This window comes from Lepisosteus platostomus, chromosome 24 (assembly GCF_059453375.1).
Source record: "Lepisosteus platostomus isolate fLepPlt1 chromosome 24, fLepPlt1.hap1, whole genome shotgun sequence".
Taxonomy (NCBI): Eukaryota; Metazoa; Chordata; class Actinopteri; order Semionotiformes; family Lepisosteidae; genus Lepisosteus; species Lepisosteus platostomus.
In genome coordinates this window covers 1,024,788-1,045,000 of record NC_142634.1, presented here as the reverse complement: position 1 = coordinate 1,045,000, position 20,213 = coordinate 1,024,788, and the positions used below count along the sequence as shown (strand labels likewise).

General features: G+C 47.9%; 1 long non-coding RNA gene across 1 annotated transcript in view; it reads left to right on the top strand.

Annotated features, from left to right (window-relative positions):
- LOC148641333 (uncharacterized) overlaps positions 1-20,213 on the top strand; it is a 338,459-nt gene that overhangs the window by 158,776 nt on the left and 159,470 nt on the right. The gene's annotated exons all lie outside the window — the stretch shown is intronic.

Here is a 20,213-nt window from a genome sequence, read left to right as displayed (position 1 = left end):
ATGTGACTTTCTCAGCTTCTGCCAACTCTTTTATTTGCTCTTCCAGGGGTTGATAGTAGATTTCCTTCTCTGTGGCTGCTTTTCCTAGCATGTGCAGGTTCTGTTCGTATCTGATTGTTACGTCAATCACTATTGTCTCTTTGTTCTTGGTGAAGATGAGGTCAGGCTTTCTCAGTTCATTGGACTCTGAAAGCCTGATATGTGGCTCCCAGTTTTGTTTCTTAGCTTCTGCGGCTAAGATGTCACAGATTTTGTTGTTTGCTCTTTATTCTTGTGTTTTGTATGCTGGGGCATTGTCCGAGTATGTGGGAACAGGTTTCAGTTTTTTCTTGGCATTTACGCAGAGTGTTGGGAATCCCCTTTGACCTCTGTTTAGGCACTCTTGGGTGGGGTATACATTGGCCCATAGCTGTAGGGCTGCAATAAATTGTTTTTCTCTGAAGCCTTTATGGTGTGTAAGCCAGGAATTGCTGTCTGGATGATCTTTGAAGTTGCCGATTCCCATTCCTTGAACAGATAGATAATTTTCAAATTCTTCTTTCCACCAATTGCAGGGAGTTTTAAATTTTTCCTTTTGTTTGGGGCTGGTCTCCCATCCCTCTGGTAGCAGTATTTCTTCTGTTGGGATTGTTAGGGTTGTTGGGTCGGCTAGCTGTGGGATTTTGCTTTCATCACCTCCAGCCTGGATCCAGAGTTTGTGGAATTTTTCTTGCACTTCGTTTGATTGCATTAGACTGCTGATGATTGAGTCTGTAGACATTGGCATGCGCTGTAGTCTTCAGATTTGGATTGATGGTATCAGGCTAGATAGGCCCAATCCCCCAACTCCACTGTATGTAGACTCAGGGAGATGTAGCCAATTTTTTATCGCTTTCCATATGAGTCCGTTAATACTTTTTAGTGTTACTTGATTAGTGTAGGCATGATCCATTTGGTAGAACAGTCTGGGGATTGTTGATAGACATTTAGGATTGTTTCCTTCTGTGAGGGTTTTAGTTGGGCTTTGTCGATTTTAAGGATCCATGTTTGTAGCAGATTTATAGCTTCTGGTTGCTTAGACCCAGGTATTATTCGGATTTGCTTGGGGTCATCATATGGAGTTTGTTGTTGTTTATGGAACAGTCATCACAGTTGTTGATGACATATGAGTCCTTGGTGAAATTAGGAACATTGCATTGGCGATGTTAATGAACACCACTGCAATTTGTTTATGGTTCATTTTGCATTTTCCCGGATGTATTGTAATCCTGTCAGATTTTCTGAACTGTGCCAAGTTCTTGGGCAATTAGCTGATTGATGTTTTTTGCCCCTTTATATTTAATTTCCAGTGTTTTCAGTTTCATTAGTTCTTCATCTGTCCATATCTCGCTGGAGTCTTTGTTTGCATTAAATTCTTGGATTCTTTCTTTGTTCCCGATGTCTGGATGTGCATGTCATTTGTGTTGCGATAAGCCAGATTTTGATTGGAAGTCCATGTTACAGATGTTACACTTCCATTACCTTTTTCTTCATTTGTGTCAGTTCTCCCTTTGCATTTGGGGGATGGCACTGAATGGAGTGGAGATTATTGCTTGTTTTGTTGCATTTGGTACATAGAAACTATCCATAGATATCCAATATCCATAGATATTTCATTGTGTTTGAGGGTATAGTGTTGCAGTGCCATCCTCGGCCTTTCAATATTTTCTTTGCAGATAAGACAGGTTTGATAATCATTTGGCAGTTGCATGGTTATGGTCTGGCCACTTAGTCCACTTAAAAAGGCTGGTTCATTGAGTGACTCATTCACTTCTGGACTATGGTCCTCTTCCTCTTGCAGAGGTGGTTAGGCTCTCGTCATTATACTTAGGTATTGCAATGGTATTGTTGTAACAGAAAGAATAAGGTTCTGGATCCCGAGATGAAGTTAAACAGATGAGTTTATTGCATGCAAGGAACAATAAAGCCGAAGTCTTGTTTCCAGCAAGAAATAAAAAAAACCAAATATTGTTCAAAGTGCTGGTACAAACTTTAGGTTTATATATCCTTTCCTTTCCGCTTCTGACGTCACTCGTTATTATGGTAAAGGGGGAAGGTCACGTGTTTGGCCAGTTTACATCTTTTTGGCTAAATGGTCAGGGATTAAGTCCCCAGGGGGTTCCCTAGCTCTCCTAGCTCGCATTTGGAATCCTTATCAGTTAACCCCCTTCCTGCCATAAACTCCAGCCTTAGAAGTCTAATCTTCATGCAGAAAGGACTTAAAATTAACCCCGTCATCACATCTTACTTCATTCCCCCCTTATAAAATATGGCATACGTCAGTACTGCCTGTTTTTTACACATACAATGTCAGGGCAGATCTTTCCTTTCTAGATGTACAGGCATGCATTACCATGACATTGTGCGTTCCATGGTTACAACAAGATGTGATTGATGTTTTTGTACAAGTGATAGTTACAATTATACATATAAAACAATCATAATCCTACAAATACATAAAGTCCTACCCCAGGACCCAAACGCAGACCTCAGCCATGTGGAGATCTATCGTCAAGATCTTGGAATAGCAATATTGACCCAACTCTGATTATCATTTTTTTTTTGGGCTGATAGATATGCCAACACCGTAATGTATTGATACTGTAACGCTTACGGCCGACAAGCAGTGTGTAAGAGCCGGCGTACCAGAGCGGGTGACGTCACCGCCCTTCCCTGTGATAGCAGGACCACAGCTACTGGGCTCTGGAGAGATCTCTCTTTAGCTCACGGGGCTAGGTCGCTGCAGAGAGACGCGGAAGTCCCGGGTTCGAGCCACCTATACTTTGGGCCGACCAGATGCGGCAAGGGCGCCCGCCTGAGCCCCCGTTGCGTTACAATACCATATCTCCAGTAATGCTCCTCAGGCCTAACAAGCACACTGTTGGTCCACCTTAGGAAGCATCAGACACAGAAACGGTAACAACATCCTTCTTTCTGTTCACTCAGTCTCTGGTGCACTGGTTTATTGAAAGTGCGATACGCGGATCCAGCGATCTCATCCTGTCACTCAGATGGCACAGTCAGTAGTTAGTGGCACTTGATATGGTCCCTCCCAACAGGATTGCAACGTCTGGCAGGGTATCTCTTCTTCACCTGCACCCACTCGCCAGGTATCCGGTCATGTCTCCCATCTACTGGAGGTCCTCAAGCGTCCAGCACCTGTTCACGAGCCCTGTGCACCGCTTCAGTTAACAAACCTACAATACTGTAACAGAGAGTTAGTAAATTCAACAGTCCGTTAGCCAAACCTGGCCTCCAGGGAGTTTCTTTGGCTGCCCAAGATGATCTCAAATGGGCTCAGTCTCACAGTTCCATTTGCCCCAGCCGGCAAACTGCACAGGACCGCAGGTAGAGCATCTACCCACGGTGTTCCTTCGGTTGATATTTCCTTTGTTGGTCTTTTAGACTGTGGGTGATGGGGGCAATGTAACTTCCACCTCACCCCTAGTGAAGCGATTACAACCTGGCACACCTTCCCAGTGTAGTATGCCCCTAGATCAGTATCCAAGGGGCAGGGCAGTCCGCACCACTGGATCATCTTTGTCATACACTTGGGTATCCCCCAGGATGAATTTCTGGCTACAAAATGTCATTGGGCTGTGAGAGCATGCAGGGCATCTGGTGTGCTGAAGGCCACACACCCCATCATCATACAACCCCACATTCTTTTCACATTTTTTCTAACCACATCTATTAGAGGCTTCAACCTGACTTCTCCCTTTTCCCCAATAGAGGTTTTCCAATCTCTTTTTGAAGTTGATTTTCGTCAAGTCTCTCTAGTTACATCTCTAGCCAGTCCGGCTGGCTAAACACACTCGCACTGTCATTTAGTATATCAAAACTCAGTTACACACTGCGGTCTTTTACACACACACACACACACACACACACACACACACACACACAGTATGCCGGCACACAAATTCATAAAACACACATACAGATCAAGAATATTTTTTTACTCTTCGTACTACAATGCGCTGTATTTGGTTTCACTTCTACATGTAGCTGCATTCCTAATTTCGGATGCGGTACTTCTTTAGCCCTCCGGTCAATATCTTCCGGTTTTGGGTTTGATCATATGGGGGAATCAGGTAAGGTAGGTGTGTGTGGACCCCCTCGTCATCAACAGCGCCAGCCCCTGCTACATCAAGTTTTTTCCCACTTCGGGTGAGAGTACAGATCTGTGGGCGCCCTCCCTTATTAGGGGAGTCCCTGATCCGTCTTTATCCCACTCACATCAAATGTCATCCCCAATCAGATCCCCCATCTCCATATGGCCACTGAGGGAATTGATCCCAATTATTTTCATTTCCTGCCTGTCTGTTCCCCTATGGGAGAGCAGGATATAATTTTGTTGACGGTTGTAACATATTAACTAGTGTAGTGCAATCAGGAACTAATTCTTCCTTTAGTTTCTGATTCTCCTGCACTACCTCTTTTCACTGTTGTTCATACTCTTTTGTAGCGAGTAAAAGTATCTTTTCTTTTCGGGTTTTTTTTCTCTACCATAAACACGCTTTTTAGTAATCGCATTCCAATTTCTTTCTTTTTTTCTCATGTATCTGCCACCTCTGGTGCTGGCCGCACACCAGAGTGGCAGCTACATGCTTTTGCTTTTGCCAATATGCTCATATGGTTTCTTTACAGGCATCTTTGCCACAAACTCCTTTTGACAAACTCAGCTTCTTCTCATATGTTTCCTCCTTTACACTTTTCCGATATATAAATGGACCCTTACACCACTTTCTCAAACCACCAGTTAGCACACATGTTCGGTCTCTTTAAGAGTTACTTTGTCGTGTGTGAGGTAACAGCTCATACAGTAGGGGGATGCTTTCACATGAAAAACCTGTGCATTCCTGCACTTATTCAACTATGGGCATCTGTTACCGCCAGATCTAAATGCCTCTCAGAGTCTTTAGAGAGGACTTACACAGCACTGTTCACAGGCAAGGAACGAGACCTCGAGAACTCCCTTCCTTGATCAGTAATTCACCATCCCCAGAACGCCAGCATCGCTGCTTTTGCCCCGGGGTGGACTTAAGCACTGAGCTCAGTCAGGGCTATTCTCGGATCTCAACATCCTTTAAATCCTGCTACTTAGTGCTTTGCTCTTTTATTATGAGGTGTGTTTATGTAAGTGTTGTGCATGTGTATATGTTCACAAACAAGAAATACACCAGAAACATACATCTATATCTACGTCTCTGCTACTCCTTTTAAATGGAGGAAAACACGAAAAACATACATGTATCATCTATGTCTTTCCTGTTCCCTTTAAAACAAAACAAAACCACGCCACGCCAATCCGTGCACTATCAAGGCGTAGCTACTTTCAGGACCCAGTCCTGGATTATACGTGCATTCAAAGCACCACTCAAGCTTCAGAACCCCTGGCACAATTAAGGCCCACACTTGTCTTGAGCCTCATGGTAAAGGTCCAGACCCGTTCAAAAACTCCACGTGCAATTAAAGCATACACCCAACACCAGTTTCGAACGCCTGTACACAATACCGCGAGATAATTTTGACCTCATTTGGCCTCCACGTATTCTTCATTGAATTTCTTCACTTTGACATTCAGATTACTGGGCAGAAATCACATTGCGTTGACACCCGCTGCGTGCCTTCGCGATGCTTTGTTTTAATTAAACAGTCGGATTCCCCTGCTCCGCAGCAGTTCTAAGCCAGCTGCTAGACACTGGCCAAGGCCACCCGCCGCCCGCCGCCCGCCGCCCCCCCAGGCTGGAGGGGGTAGACTTATGTGCGCAGCAGCTGAGGTGATCTGCGGAAAGGGCCAGGCATCCTGATTTGCTGCCGCGGACGATGGCTTGCCCCGCGAGGAGGGGAGGGGGGGCTCCGACTGGGGCGCACAAAATGGGGGGCAGCACGAGGTGCCCTTTCCAGCCGAGACTCTTGTCCTGCCCTGCTTCGCTCCCCAGCCCGACAGACCCAGCCGAAGTTATGGATCTGACTTGCCGACTTCCCTAATCTACATTGTTCTAACATGCCAGAGGCTGTTCACCTTGGAAACCTGCTGCATACTGCAAGCTTAAAACTAAATGCACGTGAAAGCAGAGAATCAGAGCTTTCATTTAATGTCTATTATCCCCAGTTTTAAACTCAGCATCATGTCTGCATCCATAAAAATGCGTGTCTAATGTTTTTGAATATTGACAAAATGGATGGAATATTTCATTAATATCTGCGAAATGGAGCTTATTACAAGTGAAGAAAGATGTGAAGACGGGGGTTTGAATTTAATCCTTTCTGTAGGGGGTTTAGACTTCTAAGTCACAAGCTGGGGTTTATGGCAGGAAAGGGGGTTAACTGATAAGGATTGCAGATGCAAGCTAGGAACCCCCCTGGGTGTAATGTTAAACTAGGAACCCCCCTGGGTGTAATGTTAAACTGACCATTTGCCCAGAACATCGTAAACTGGCCAAATACCATGAACCCCCCTCTTTACCATCAGACCGAGTGACGTCAGAAACGGAGAAGAAAACACTATATAACCCAAAAGTTTGTAACAGTACGTTGAACAATACTTCGGTTTTGTTGTTTCTTGCGGGAAACAAGACTTCGGCTTTATTGTTCCTTGCATGCAATAAACTCATCTGTTTCACTTCATCTCGGGATCAAGAACCTTATTTCTTCTGTTACAACAAATTTGGCGTAGTCAGCAGGATGCTCCAGAAGGCGCAGAACTTCCCATCGGCAGGAGAGACGGTCAGCGCGCACATAACTAAGAGGTAAGGACTCCTCTTTTATTTAAAAGTCCCGACTCTCTCTGACCGATTGGGAAATCTCTGCTCCCTGCGAGAATCGCCCGAGATGACGGAGTAAACGTGAGTTTCTGAATTCCTCTGGCCCGGGGAAGGCACCGGTGTATGTAATGGGTTGTTTGCTGTAAGCCCAGAATTTGGTCTGGCAGGGGTTCCGCGGTATTGTGTACAGGCGTTCGAAGCTGGTGTATGCCTTAATTGCGCGTGGAGTTTTGAACGGGTTTTGGACCCTTACCGTGAAGTTCAGGACTGGTGTGGGTCTTAATTGCACCCGGAGTTCTGAAGGTCAGAACTGGTTTGGGTCTTAATTGCACCCGGAGTTCTGAGGCTCTGAATCGGTGTGGGCCTTAATTGCGCCCGGGGTTCTAGAGCAAGTGGTGCATTAAATGCACATAGTTCAGGACTGGTGTGGGTCTTAGTTGCACCCGGAGTTCTGAAGGTCAGAACTGGTGTGGGTCTTAATTGCACCCGGAGTTCTGTGGCTCGGGATCGGTGTGGGCCTTAATTGCGCCCGGGGTTCTAGAGCAAGTGGTGCATTAAATGCACGTAGTTCAGGACTGGTGTGGGTCTTAGTTGCACCCGGAGTTCTGAAGGTCAGAACTGGTGTGGGTCTTAATTGCACCCGGAGTTCTGTGGCTCGGGATCGGTGTGGGCCTTAATTGCGCCCGGGGTTCTGGAGCTGAGTGGTGCATTAAATGCACGTATAATCCAGGATTGGTGTGGGCTTTAATTACACCCGGGGTCCTGAGATTAGCTACGCCTTGATCGTGCACAGATTGGCTGTAACGATGCTCTGTAGAGGTGAAAAGGATCCGATGCAGATGCAGGAGTCGCAGGGAGGTAAGTAAACGTACCGAGCAAATCCAGGAGCTGAGCCGTAGTCCGAAGGCGAAGGTAAGTCGAAATCCGGTAAAGGCACTGGTGGCGAACAATCCAAAACGTGAGACAGAATCGTAGTCGAAAGGAGAGCTTCAGGGTCAAATCCAAAACAGGCAATGATAGCAAACAATCCAAAGGGCGAGACGAGATCCGAAGTCCGAAGGCAAAAGGTGCAGGCAGAATTCCAGGAAGGCAAAAGAGGGGTGAGAACGCTAGGCTGAGCAACAAGAAGAGAACCCAATACCGAGCAACGGGAATCAGGTGCGAATGGTATAAATAACCCGGCGTGCCGCACGGTAGAGCAATTGCAGGTGTGTTAACTCGTGCGGCGGCGCTTGTTAGTAGTAATCCGCTGCTGGTGCTGATTGGCTCGCTTACGTGTTGATCTCCGCTGGCTGGTGGTCGTGACAGTACCCCCCCCTTCACGGGCGGCTCCCGACGCCCGAGACGGCCGATTAGGATAGTCCCTGTGAAAGTCACTGATTAGTGTAGGGTCCTAAATATCCTTCTCTGGGACCCAAGATCTCTCCTCGGCACCAAAACCTTCCCAGTCGACAAAATACTGCAGGGTACCGCGGTTCCATCTGGAGTCAATGATCTTGTGGACCGTATAAGCCGGGCGCCCCTGAATGCGACGAGGAGGTGGCGGGCGATGTTGGGGAGCCGCAAGGGGCAAGCGGTAAACAGGTTTCAGGAGGGAGACATGAAATGAGGGGTGGATTCTGAGGGTAGGGGGGAGAGCAAGACGGAAGGTAACCGGGGTGATCCGGGAACGAATCCGGAAGGGACCAATATATCTAGGCCCAAGCTTTTTGGAAGGCTGATGTATAGGTAGGTTCCGTGTAGATAACCAAACAAACTGTCCTTTCCGAAAACGAGGGGCTGGTCTGCGGTGTCGGTTGGCGAATTTGGCATGGCGCTGGGTTGACTTAATAAGAGCTGTCCTCGCCATTTTCCAGGTCCTTCGCAGTTTGGCAATATATTGTTGCACGGACGGCACTGCCGTGAGTGGAGGTGTGACAGGGATGAGAGTGGGCTGATAACCTAAAGAACAAAGGAAGGGAGAGAGACCTGTGGAGGAGGAGGTAAGAGAATTGTGGGCATATTCTGCCCAGGGAAGTAGTGATGACCAATCATCCTGTGAGCTGGAGGTGAAGGCTCTCAAAAAGGTCAGGAGGCTTTGATTGGTCCTTTCCACCTGACCATTGGCTTCAGGATGATAACCAGATACATGAGTCCCTAGAGTTTGACAGAAAGCCTTCCAAAAGGCTGAGATAAATTGCGGTCCCCTGTCCGAGACAACGTCATCAGGCAAACCATGTATCCTAAAGACCTGTTGTACAAACAAAGATGCCATTTCCTGGGCTGTGGGCAATGCTGGGAGGGGGACAAAATGGGCTGCTTTGGAAAAACGATCGGAGACCACCATGATTACCGTATGACCCTGACTGTTAGGAAGGTCCGTAATGAAGTCAACAGCTATGTGGGACCAAGGGCGGTGTGGGATTGGAAGGGGGTGAAGGAGGCCAGCCTTCCTAGAGCGCGGAGTCTTGCTCCTGGCACAGACCGGGCAAGCCCGGACGTACTCTGCTGCATCAGATCGCATGGAAGGCCACCAAAAGTCCCTGGTGAGGAGGTCCAGAGTGCGTCTGCATCCCGGGTGGCCGGCAAACCGGGAATCATGTCCCCACTGCAAAACCGCAGAACGTAAGTTGTTCGGGACGAAAAGCTTATCCGGGGGGCAGCACAGAGGAACTGTAGTTCCGTTGAGGGCACGCCTGACCTGATCTTCAATGGAGCAATGAATCGCTGCCACGATTCTGTTAGGAGAGATGATTGGTTCAGGTGTGTCGTCCAGGTCTGGGGGGTCATGGAGCCGAGAGAGTGCATCAGCCCTCCCATTCTTCGAGCCAGGAGTGTAAGTGATGACAAAATTGAAACGAGAAAAGAAAAGTGACCAACGGGCCTGACGCGAGTTGAGGCGCTTGGCAGATTGAATATAGGACAGGTTCTTATGGTCCGTAATAATGACAAAGGGGTGCTGAGCCCCCTCCAGCCAGTGTCTCCATTCCTCGAGGGCCAGCTTGATAGCTAGGAGTTCCCGATTGCCCACATCATAGTTAACCTCAGCAGGAGAGAGCTTCTTGGAAAAGAAAGCACATGGATGAGGGAGGCGATCCTCTTCGAGGCGCTGGGAGAGGACTGCACCAACCCCATGGGCAGAGGCGTCAACTTCAACAATGAAAGGCCGGGAGGGATCCGGATGCCGTAGGAGAGGAGCGGAGCTGAAGAGACGTTTCAAGCGCAGGAATGCCTGGTTAGCCTCCGGATTCCATTTACCCCGAATAGGACGGTTGCGGGTCAGAGCCGTAATGGGCGCCACCACGGAGCTAAAGTTCCGGATGAATCGCCTGTAGAAGTTGGCAAAACCTAGAAAGCGTTGGATTTGCTTCAAATTACGTGGCACAGGCCAATCATTGATAGCTGCCACCTTGGCTGAGTCCATCTCGACTCCAAGAGGAGAAATAATGTAGCCCAGAAAGTGAATCTTAGAAGCATGAAAAATGCATTTCTCAAGCTTGGCGTAGAGCTGGTTGTCGATGAGTCTGGACAAGACCTCCTGGACGTGATGGACATGTTCCTGAGGGTCGGTGGAAAAAATTAGGATGTCATCCAAGTATACCAAGACAAATTTTCCAATAATGTCCCTGAAGATGTCATTTATGAAGGATTGGAAGACTGCCGGGGCATTAGCGAGTCCAAAAGGCATCACCTGATATTCATAGTGGCCGTGCGTGGTCATAAAGGCTGTCTTCCACTCATCCCCTTCACGGATCCTGATTAAATTATAAGCCCCTCGTAGATCTAGTTTTGAGAAAATGGAGGCTCCACGTAGGGACTCCAGAGCGGCTGGGATTAAAGGCAAGGGGTAGGGATGTTTGACTGTAATGGAGTTCAGGCCTCTGTAATCAATACACGGCCTCAAGGAGCCGTCCTTCTTCCCTATGAAGAAGAACCCAGCACAGGCTGGGGACGAGGAGGGACGAATAAAACCAGAATTCAGGGCCTCCTTGATATAATCCTGCAGGGCTTCATTCTCCGTCTGAGTGAGCGGGTAGATCCGTCCTTTGGGTGGGAGTGCTCCTGGAAGCAAATCTATTGCACAGTCATAGGTGCGGTGAGGGGGGAGCGATAGAGCTTTCTGTTTGTCAAAGGCTTGCTTCAAATGTGCATATTGGGGGGGAATAATAGAGTGTTCTTCCAAGAGGTTTACTGAAGCAGCAACCTTGAGTGGAGGACGACAACAGTGTCACGACAGGCCTGGCTCCAGGCAATGATCTCATTCTTGGCCCAGGAGATGTGGGGATCATGCTTTTTGAGCCAGGGAAGGCCCAGGATCACAGGGTAAGCAGGGGAGTCCAGGAGAAGGAGTGAAATGTCCTCCACATGAGTGGCACCAACAGTAAGGGATAGGGGAATGGTCTGCCAGGAAATACGTCCAGGAGCGATCGGTGACCCATCCAACGTTTGAATGCAGATAGGGGGTGAAAGCGGAGCAAGAGGAATATCCCACTTCTTAGCAAAAGAGGCATCCATAAAATTCCCAGCTGCCCCTGAATCCACCAAAACCGAAAGGGGAAGGTACGTGTCCATCCAGGAAATCTCAGCTGGGAATAAAGGCCCTGAAGAGGATTGTGAAAAAACAGCACTACTGACACTAACAGTAGGCAGTGGGGGAGCTCGAGGTGGATGTGGGGGTCTCAAAGGACAAGTAGCGAGCAGGTGACCCGACGCAGAGCAGTACAGACACAGCCCCTCCTGACGGCGCCTTTCCTTTTCCTCCAAGGACAGGGGTGCATGTGGCAGGGTGGGCGCCACGAGGGGAGGACCCCTGGGCCGCACAGGTCTGCTTCCTGGGTGTCTCTCCGCTCTCCGCAGCCGAATGCGAGTGTCCAATTCAACTACCGCAGCGATAGCCGCCTCTAGAGACCAGGTTGGTAAGGACATGAGCACCAGGTGGTCCTTTAGATCCTCCGAGAGACCCTTAGCGAAGAGGCAAACCAAAGCTTCCGGGTTCCAGGCAGACTCCGTGGCGAGGGCTTGGAATTCAGCCACATAATCTTGCAGTGGTCTGTCGCCCTGGCGAAGAGAGGAAAGCCGAAGGCAAGTCAAATCCGAGTTGCTTTGAGAAAAACGCGCCTGGAGACGGTCAGCGAAAAGCTGAAAGTCAGAGAACAGCTGCTCTCCTCTAGCAAGCAATACTGCAGCCCAATCCAATGCTTTGCCTGTGAGCAAGGAAAGTGCGAATCCGATCCTCAGGCCGTCATACTTCTCCGGGAGAACAAATGGTAAAGTTGAGGGAGTGGTGGGCGGGGCCGCGGTGGTTGGAGCAGGTGTTTGTAAAAAAGGCGTTGTAGGAATCGGTGCGGGAGCCGGCGAAACAGGGGAAGAAAAAAGCCAGGCGACTTGGTTAGTGAGCAGTTGGAGAGAAGATTGAAGCTGGGCGATAGTCTGGGATTGCTGCGGGAGAAGGGAACGAAGGGTCTGTGCGTCTGCGGGATCCATAATCTGGCTCGGTATTCTGTAACGATGCTCTGTAGAGGTGAAAAGGATCCGATGCAGATGCAGGAGTCGCAGGGAGGTAAGTAAACGTACCGAGCAAATCCAGGAGCTGAGCCGTAGTCCGAAGGCGAAGGTAAGTCGAAATCCGGTAAAGGCACTGGTGGCGAACAATCCAAAACGTGAGACAGAATCGTAGTCGAAAGGAGAGCTTCAGGGTCAAATCCAAAACAGGCAATGATAGCAAACAATCCAAAGGGCGAGACGAGATCCGAAGTCCGAAGGCAAAAGGTGCAGGCAGAATTCCAGGAAGGCAAAAGAGGGGTGAGAACGCTAGGCTGAGTAACAAGAAGAGAACCCAATACCGAGCAACAGGAATCAGGTGCGAATGGTATAAATAACCCGGCATGCCGCACGGTAGAGCAATTGCAGGTGTGTTAACTCGTGCGGCGGCGCTTGTTAGTAGTAATCCGCTGTTGGTGCTGATTGGCTCGCTTACGTGTTGATCTCCGCTGGCTGGTGGTCGTGACATTGGCGTGGCGTGGTTTTTTTTTGTTTTAAAGGAAACAGGAGTAGAAGAGATATATGTATGTATGTTTTTGGTGTTTTCCTTGTTTGTGAAATTCATATACACACGCACGACACTAACATAAACACACCTCATAATAAAAGAGCAAAGCATTAAGTAGCAGGATTTAAAGGACGTTGAGACCCGAGAATCGCCCTGATTGAGCTCAGTGCGTAAGTCCACCCCGGGGCAAAAGCAGCGATGCTGGCGTTCTGGGGATGGTGAATTACTGATCAAGAAAGGGGGTTTTCGAGGTCTCGTTTCTTACCTGTGAACAGTGCGGTGTAAGTCCTCTCTAAAGTCTCGGAGAGGCATTTAGATCTGGAGGTAACAGACGCCCTTAGCTGAATGAGTGCAGTAATGCACAGGTTTTTCCAAGTGAAAACATCCCCCTACTGAATGAGCTGTTACCTCACACACGACAAAAGTAAATCTTAAAGAAACCAAACATGTGTGCTAATTGGGTGTTTGAGAAAGTGGTGGAAGTATCTGATTACATATCGGAAAAGTGTAAATTGACTGAAAGGGAAGAGAAATATAGGAAGAAGCTGAGTCTGTCAGAAGGAGTTTGGGGCGAAGATGCCTGTAAAAGAGCGTATGAACATTGGAACAAAAACAAAGATTTAGCTGCAGCCCTGGTGATCGGCCGACACCTGAGGTGGCAGATTAGCATGAAGGAGAAATCAGAATGGGATAGAAAAGAGAAGGAGTTCACAGAAAAAATAAAAGCGTTAAATGAGAGGAAAGATAATTTATTCGCGGCAAAAGAGGTACTAGAAAAAAAAACTAAAAGAGGCAGTACAGGAGAATGAGAAATTAAAGAAGGAATTAACTCCTGATCACGCTGCACTGGTTAATGTGTTACAGCCGGCGACTAAGTTATATCCTGCTCTCCCACAGGGGAACAAACAGGCAGGAAACGAAAATAATTGGGATCAATTCCCTCAGTGGCCATATGGAGAAGGGGGGTCTGATTGGGATAACACTTGGTATGAGTGTGATAAAGACGGATCAGGGTCTCCCCTGTTAGAGGGAGGGCGCCCGCAGGTCTGTACTCTCACTCGAAGTGGGAAAGGACTTGATGTAGCAGGGGCTGGCGCCGTTGATGACAGCGCCACTCTAACTCCGTCTCGCACCCCGCCGAGGGGGTCCGTTCTCGCACCTACCTTCCCTGAACCCCCAATACGATCAAATCCAAAACCGGAGGATATTGACCGGTGGGCTAGAGAAGTACCGCACCCAAAATTAGGGATGCAGCGAACCTGGAGTGCGCTTCAGGAATTAAAAGATACTTATGGTATCTCCCCCCTGACTGCCGCTATGATCCTCAGAAGAACAGGGGAAAAGCGTGTCGGAGAACTTAAACAATTGTGTGAGGATAACGGCAGGGGAGGGCGATGGGAATGGGTTTGGCGATGGCTTAAACAAAATTATCCACCAAAGACAGATTGGAAAAAGATATCTGCGTGTCAGCAAAAAGAAAGCGAGGATGTGGCTGACTTCACTGACCGCTTCGTCACACTCTGGCTGGAATGCTCAGGACTGAGTGACGAAGATGATGTGAATAGCGACGCCTCTGCTGTAATTAAACAAATTTATTTGGGCGGTCTTAAGCCTGATATAGCCAAAGCCCTTCAGTTAAAAGAGCCCGAAATAGGGCAAGATACGACTAAACAATTTGAGGAAATAGTTAAAATGGCACGGCAAATCGAGAGAAATATGTATGCTAAGGTGCGGGCAATACAAACAGGGTGGACACCCCCCATACTGAAGGGTGGAGCTGGCCCTGACACCCGACTAAATCCAAAAAGCGAAATTACAACTCGGTGCCATTATTGTAAAAATTTCGGACATTGGCAAAAGAATTGCAAAAAGCGATTAGCCAGTGAGGGCAGGTTTGGAAGATACCGAGATCCCCCTTTCAATCCCTCGAATCGAGAGGGGCAAAAAAACCTGTTGTCACAATTACAGGATCTGAGCGAAGCAGACAAACGCGCTATCAGGGAGCTTTTAAACTAGGACTCCCCCTAGTGGCCTCCCTACGCCTATCTCAGGAACTGAGTGAAAAAGAGCTCAAATTACAATGCACGATTAATGGGATTCAAATGTCACTTTTATGGGACACTGGGGCTCAATTATCGTGTTTATCTGAACAGTCAGCCAAACGGTGTGGTGTCATGTTCACAGGGAAGGAGCTGGAGGCCACTGGTGTAGGGGGTAATAGAATAACACTCAGAGAAACTCAAGAACTCAAGATTAGACTAGGAGATGGGGAGGTAACATTTAATGCTGTCATGTGGGTAGGATCTACCCCAGATCTGTTGGGATGGGATGCTCTGAAATACCTACAAGGGGTTACATTAACCGTACATGAGGAGAGGGTGGAGGTAAACATCTGGTCCCTCCAAAAAGACGAACTAAAAGGGCATCCAATTTGGACTATGGATAAGGACGAATGCGGGCTTCTGGATATGGAACCCGTCACATTTACTGGGAAATCCCCGCCATACACAAAGCCATATAAAATCAACAAAGAGGCGGAGGAAGGGGTTCGACCAGTAATACAAAAACTATTGACTCAAGGCATTGTACGAAAAACACATAGTACAAGCAACAGTCCAATATGGCCCGTAAAGAAAGCCAGCGGAGCATGGCGATTCACAATTGATTACTCAAAAGCTAATCAACACATCAACCGTCTCACCCCCTTAGTAGCAGACCCCTCTGCTATTTTTCAACTACTGACCCCTGAGCACCAGGTGTTTTCAGTAATTGACATGGCTAATGGGTTCTGGTCTGTTCCTCTACACCCAGAGGTACAAGATTGGTTCGCCTTTGTTGTAGATGGAGAACAATATACTTGGACCAGGTTACCACAGGGGTTTCATAACAGCCCCACCGTGTATCACATGGCACTTCGGAGGCATCTCCGGGAGCTGCCTCAAGTGTCCTCCGTCGTTATCCAATATGTGGATGATATTTTAATCGCGTCTCCTGACGAGGAAACCCACAAGAAGGACCTCCAAATTATTCTCAACCATTTGGTTAAAAAAGGACACAAGGCTAGTTATAGCAAAGCACAGTTATGCCTAGACACCGTAATTTACTTGGGACAAAAGATTAGTCAGGGAAAAAGGGAATTGACAGAAGATCGGGCCCAGGCAATCCGAACACACCCTAGTCCCAATACGGTGAGAGAGCTCCGATCATTTCTGGGTCTGTGCAATTTCAATAGAAATTGGGTTGATGCTTTTTCTGAAAGGGCCAAACCACTTACAGACCTATTAAAGGGGGGAGGGAGGTCCCTTGATCCTATTGCTTGGAGTCCTGAAGCTGAACATGCTTTTAATGATTTAAAACAAGCTCTGTTACAGGCTCCTGCATTGGGGTTTCCTCAGACAGATCAACCATTCTACCTCTACGTAAGTGAAAAGAATGGATTTTGGACAGCTGTACTAACACAGGAACATGGGGGTAGGTACCGCCCGGTAGGGTATTACTCTGGATCCTTGGACGAGGTAGCCAGGGGCTGGGGACCATGTCTACGAGCCGTTCAGGCCGTCTGTCTAGCAGTACAGGCAGTCAATAACATAGTGCTAGATCAACAACTGATTGTTCGATGCCCACATGCGGTACACACCCTCATGTCCCTGAATCGGGTCAGTCAGGTTAATGCGATACGATGGAGCAAGTGGCAGGTCTTGTTAGAGGCTCCAAATATTACCATTGAACGTGAAGGAGCTCTAAATCCAGCCACATTGTTACCTGACCCATCAGAAGCCTACATGTTAGAACACAGCTGTGATGTTTGGGCAATGGGAGAAGATGAGGGCATCAAAATAGCCGAGCAACCACTAAGGAATGAAGACCTCATCCTTTTCACTGATGGAACTTCATTCATAAATTCTAGTGGGGAGAGGAAAGCGGGTTGGGCTGTGACTACAGAACATGATATCCAATGTGGGGGAAGATTTGAGGTACCCACGTCAGCACAGCGAGCTGAACTGAAAGCTTTGGTGGAAGCCTGTAAATTAGCAAAAGGCAAGACCACCACAATATACACAGACTCACGATATGCATTTGGAGTATGCCATGATTTTGGAAGGTTATGGAGTAATAGGGATTTTTTAACCTCTGCTGGCACTCCATTAAAGAATGCAGATCTGGTGTCTGAGCTGCTTGCGGCTCTCCAACTCCCAAAGCAGGTAGCTGTAGTCAAATGTAAGGGCCACAGCAGAGAGGACACTCCCGAGGCCAGGGGCAATAAGCTAGCAGACTGGACAGCACGTCAAGCTGCCCTGGGGCAATGGGAGGAGTGGGCTATAGAAAAACCTCTTCAGATTATTTCAGTTTGCACAGTGAACATACAGGCACTCCGGACGGAACAGCTCAGCGAGCTCCAGGCCCAGGCTCCAAGGATTGAGAAATGGACCTGGATGGAATGCAATGTGGGGCTGCAGAAGGATGGGACCTGGAGGTGCCAGCGTACAGGCAGACCCGCCTGTCCCAAGCAACTAATGCCCTACCTGGCACAGCAAATACACTCCACAGGGCACCCAGGTGTTAGCCAAATGACTCGACGCTTTGCTCAGAGCTGGGTGGGCACAGGCTTCACACCCTTCGCAGCTGATGTGGTACAACGCTGTGGAGAGTGCCAAAAAGCCTCTGGAGCACCGCCGGTTCGGGCTCCTAATCTTCGACGTCCTGCACCCGAGGGGCCCTTTAGACACTGGCAAATAGACTATTGTTCACTGCCACCCTGTAAAGGGAAAACAGGCCTCCTAGTGATGGTGGGCCAGTTTTCTAGATGGGTGGAGGCTGTCCCTGTCAAACGAGAGACTGCGCAGACAACTGCCAAATATCTCGTGACAGAAGTAATTCCCCGATGGGGACTCCCGTGTCGCATAGACTCAGACCAGGGCACACATTTTACTGGAAAAGTGTGTCAGGTGGTGGCAGACCTACTAGGGATCAAATGGGACTTGCATTGCCCTCATCACCCGCAGTCCTCCGGCATGGTGGAACGGGTGAACCGGACTTTGAAGGCTAAATTGACAAAGTACCACCTGGGAGGGATCCCCTGGGTGGATGCATTGCCCGCCGTACTGTGCAGCATCCGGGCTGGGACAAATCGAATAGTGGGGCTGAGCCCGTTTGAGGTGATCACGGGGCGTCCCATGAGACTGAGTGACTCTCCAGGACATGACAGAGTAGGCTTGAGTATACTAACTGATTCTCTGTTACAGTATTGCAAGTTGCTGACAGAGGCCACCCAAGGAGCCCGCGAGCAGGTCCTGGAGGCGTGGGGACCACCACCTGAAGGAGGGCACAACCTCATCCCAGGAGAGTGGGTGTGGATCAGGAAATTTCCTTCACAGGTTCTCCAGCCCAGGTGGGACGGACCCCACCAGATCCTGTTGACAACCGAGTCTGCGGTTCGAGTGGAAGGAAAAGATCGCTGGATCCACGCCCACACTGCAGACGAGCCTCATCCCCATTTACAGACTCAGAATGAAATCATTTCTGTTTATAACAATAATTGTTGCTGTAGGACTATGTTCCGCAGGAATTAATGATCATCTCTCCCACAAAGGAGAACATGGAATTAATTCCTTTTTAGGCCTCTCCTATCTGACAGCTAAGAAAACCAACCAAAGTGCCTGCTGGGTGTGTGCCGCTTTACCCAAATATGTACAGGGAGGAATTCCTATGGGAGCCATTACTTGGCGTCGCGAGGAAGTCATAGGCATGATCATTTGGAGGGATAATTTAGGAGATTTTAATATGACAAACTATGGGGGTTGCCATAACACGACTTTAACCTGCAAAACATTACAATATCTACAGGAGCGAGGCTTAGAGCCCACGAGTTTCACAGGCTCTTATGCTCCTAAATATAACAGAAGCCATACACCACCATACCTGACTCTCAATGAGGAACGTGAGGGGAAACGTATGTTTTCAGCACACTAATTGGTGCAACCTTACCATCGCTGCAAATATATCCACCTCTACCTTCCAAATTCCAGGATGGGATCGGCACACCCCACAATTCGGTATAAGCTTCTTATTTTCAGAGGCATGGGGAGCGCCAAACGGAACATCTTTCATTTGTGGAAAACGAGCCTACCCATGGTTGCCAGCCCAGTGGTCTGGCTCATGTTATTTAGGATATGTGGTTCCTCATATCCATGTTCAAATCCACAGCCCCTTCGGACCTAACCACAGACCACAAAGAAAATTGGCTGATTGGGAATATTATTTAGGTATAATATTTCCACAAGCCGGCATGAACTTTCTGAGTCGAGAGTTAATTCAAATGGCCTCAACTTTAGAAGAATTAGCAAAGTCTACCTCATCTAGTCTGAAGGCTGTTAATGATGAGATGGTAGCCCTCAGAACAGTGGCCATGCAGGCCCGACTAGCTTTAGATTATGTACTGGCGGCCCAAGGAGGAACTTGTGCAGTAATTGGCACTGAATGCTGCACATATATTCCTGATAATTCTGAGCACATCTCAGATCTGGCCCAACACATTTACAATGAGGGACAGAAATATCAGGACTATTATACTGAAAATTGGGGAATTGGGCCTTGGGTAAAGTCTGTGTTTGGGGCCTGGGGTGGAACCTTTTTATAGTGTTTATCTGTAGGAGTAGTATTGTTTATATGTATAATTGTAATCATCACATTCACAAAAACATGTATCACATCTTGCTATAACCATGGAACGTACAATGACATGGCAATACATACCTGTTCGCCAAGAAAGGAAAGATCTGCCCTGACATTGTATGTATAAAAATAGGCTACACTGACGTATGCCATATTTTATAAGGGGGGAATGAAGAAAGATGTGAAGACGGGGGTTTGAATTTAATCCTTTCTGTAGGGGGTTTAGACTTCTAAGTCACAAGCTGGGGTTTATGGCAGGAAAGGGGGTTAACTGATAAGGATTGCAGATGCAAGCTAGGAACCCCCCTGGGTGTAATGTTAAACTAGGAACCCCCCTGGGTGTAATGTTAAACTGACCATTTGCCCAGAACATCGTAAACTGGCCAAATACCATGAACCCCCCTCTTTACCATCAGACCGAGTGACGTCAGAAACGGAGAAGAAAACACTATATAACCCAAAAGTTTGTAACAGTACGTTGAACAATACTTCGGTTTTGTTGTTTCTTGCGGGAAACAAGACTTCGGCTTTATTGTTCCTTGCATGCAATAAACTCATCTGTTTCACTTCATCTCGGGATCAAGAACCTTATTTCTTCTGTTACAACACAAGGTTTAAACAAAGAGCATTTGAAAGCAGAGATTCAGAGCCTTCATGTAATACCCAATTACCACACAGTCCAGCTCAGCATCAGCCCTGCAATCACTAAAATATATGTCCCCTAT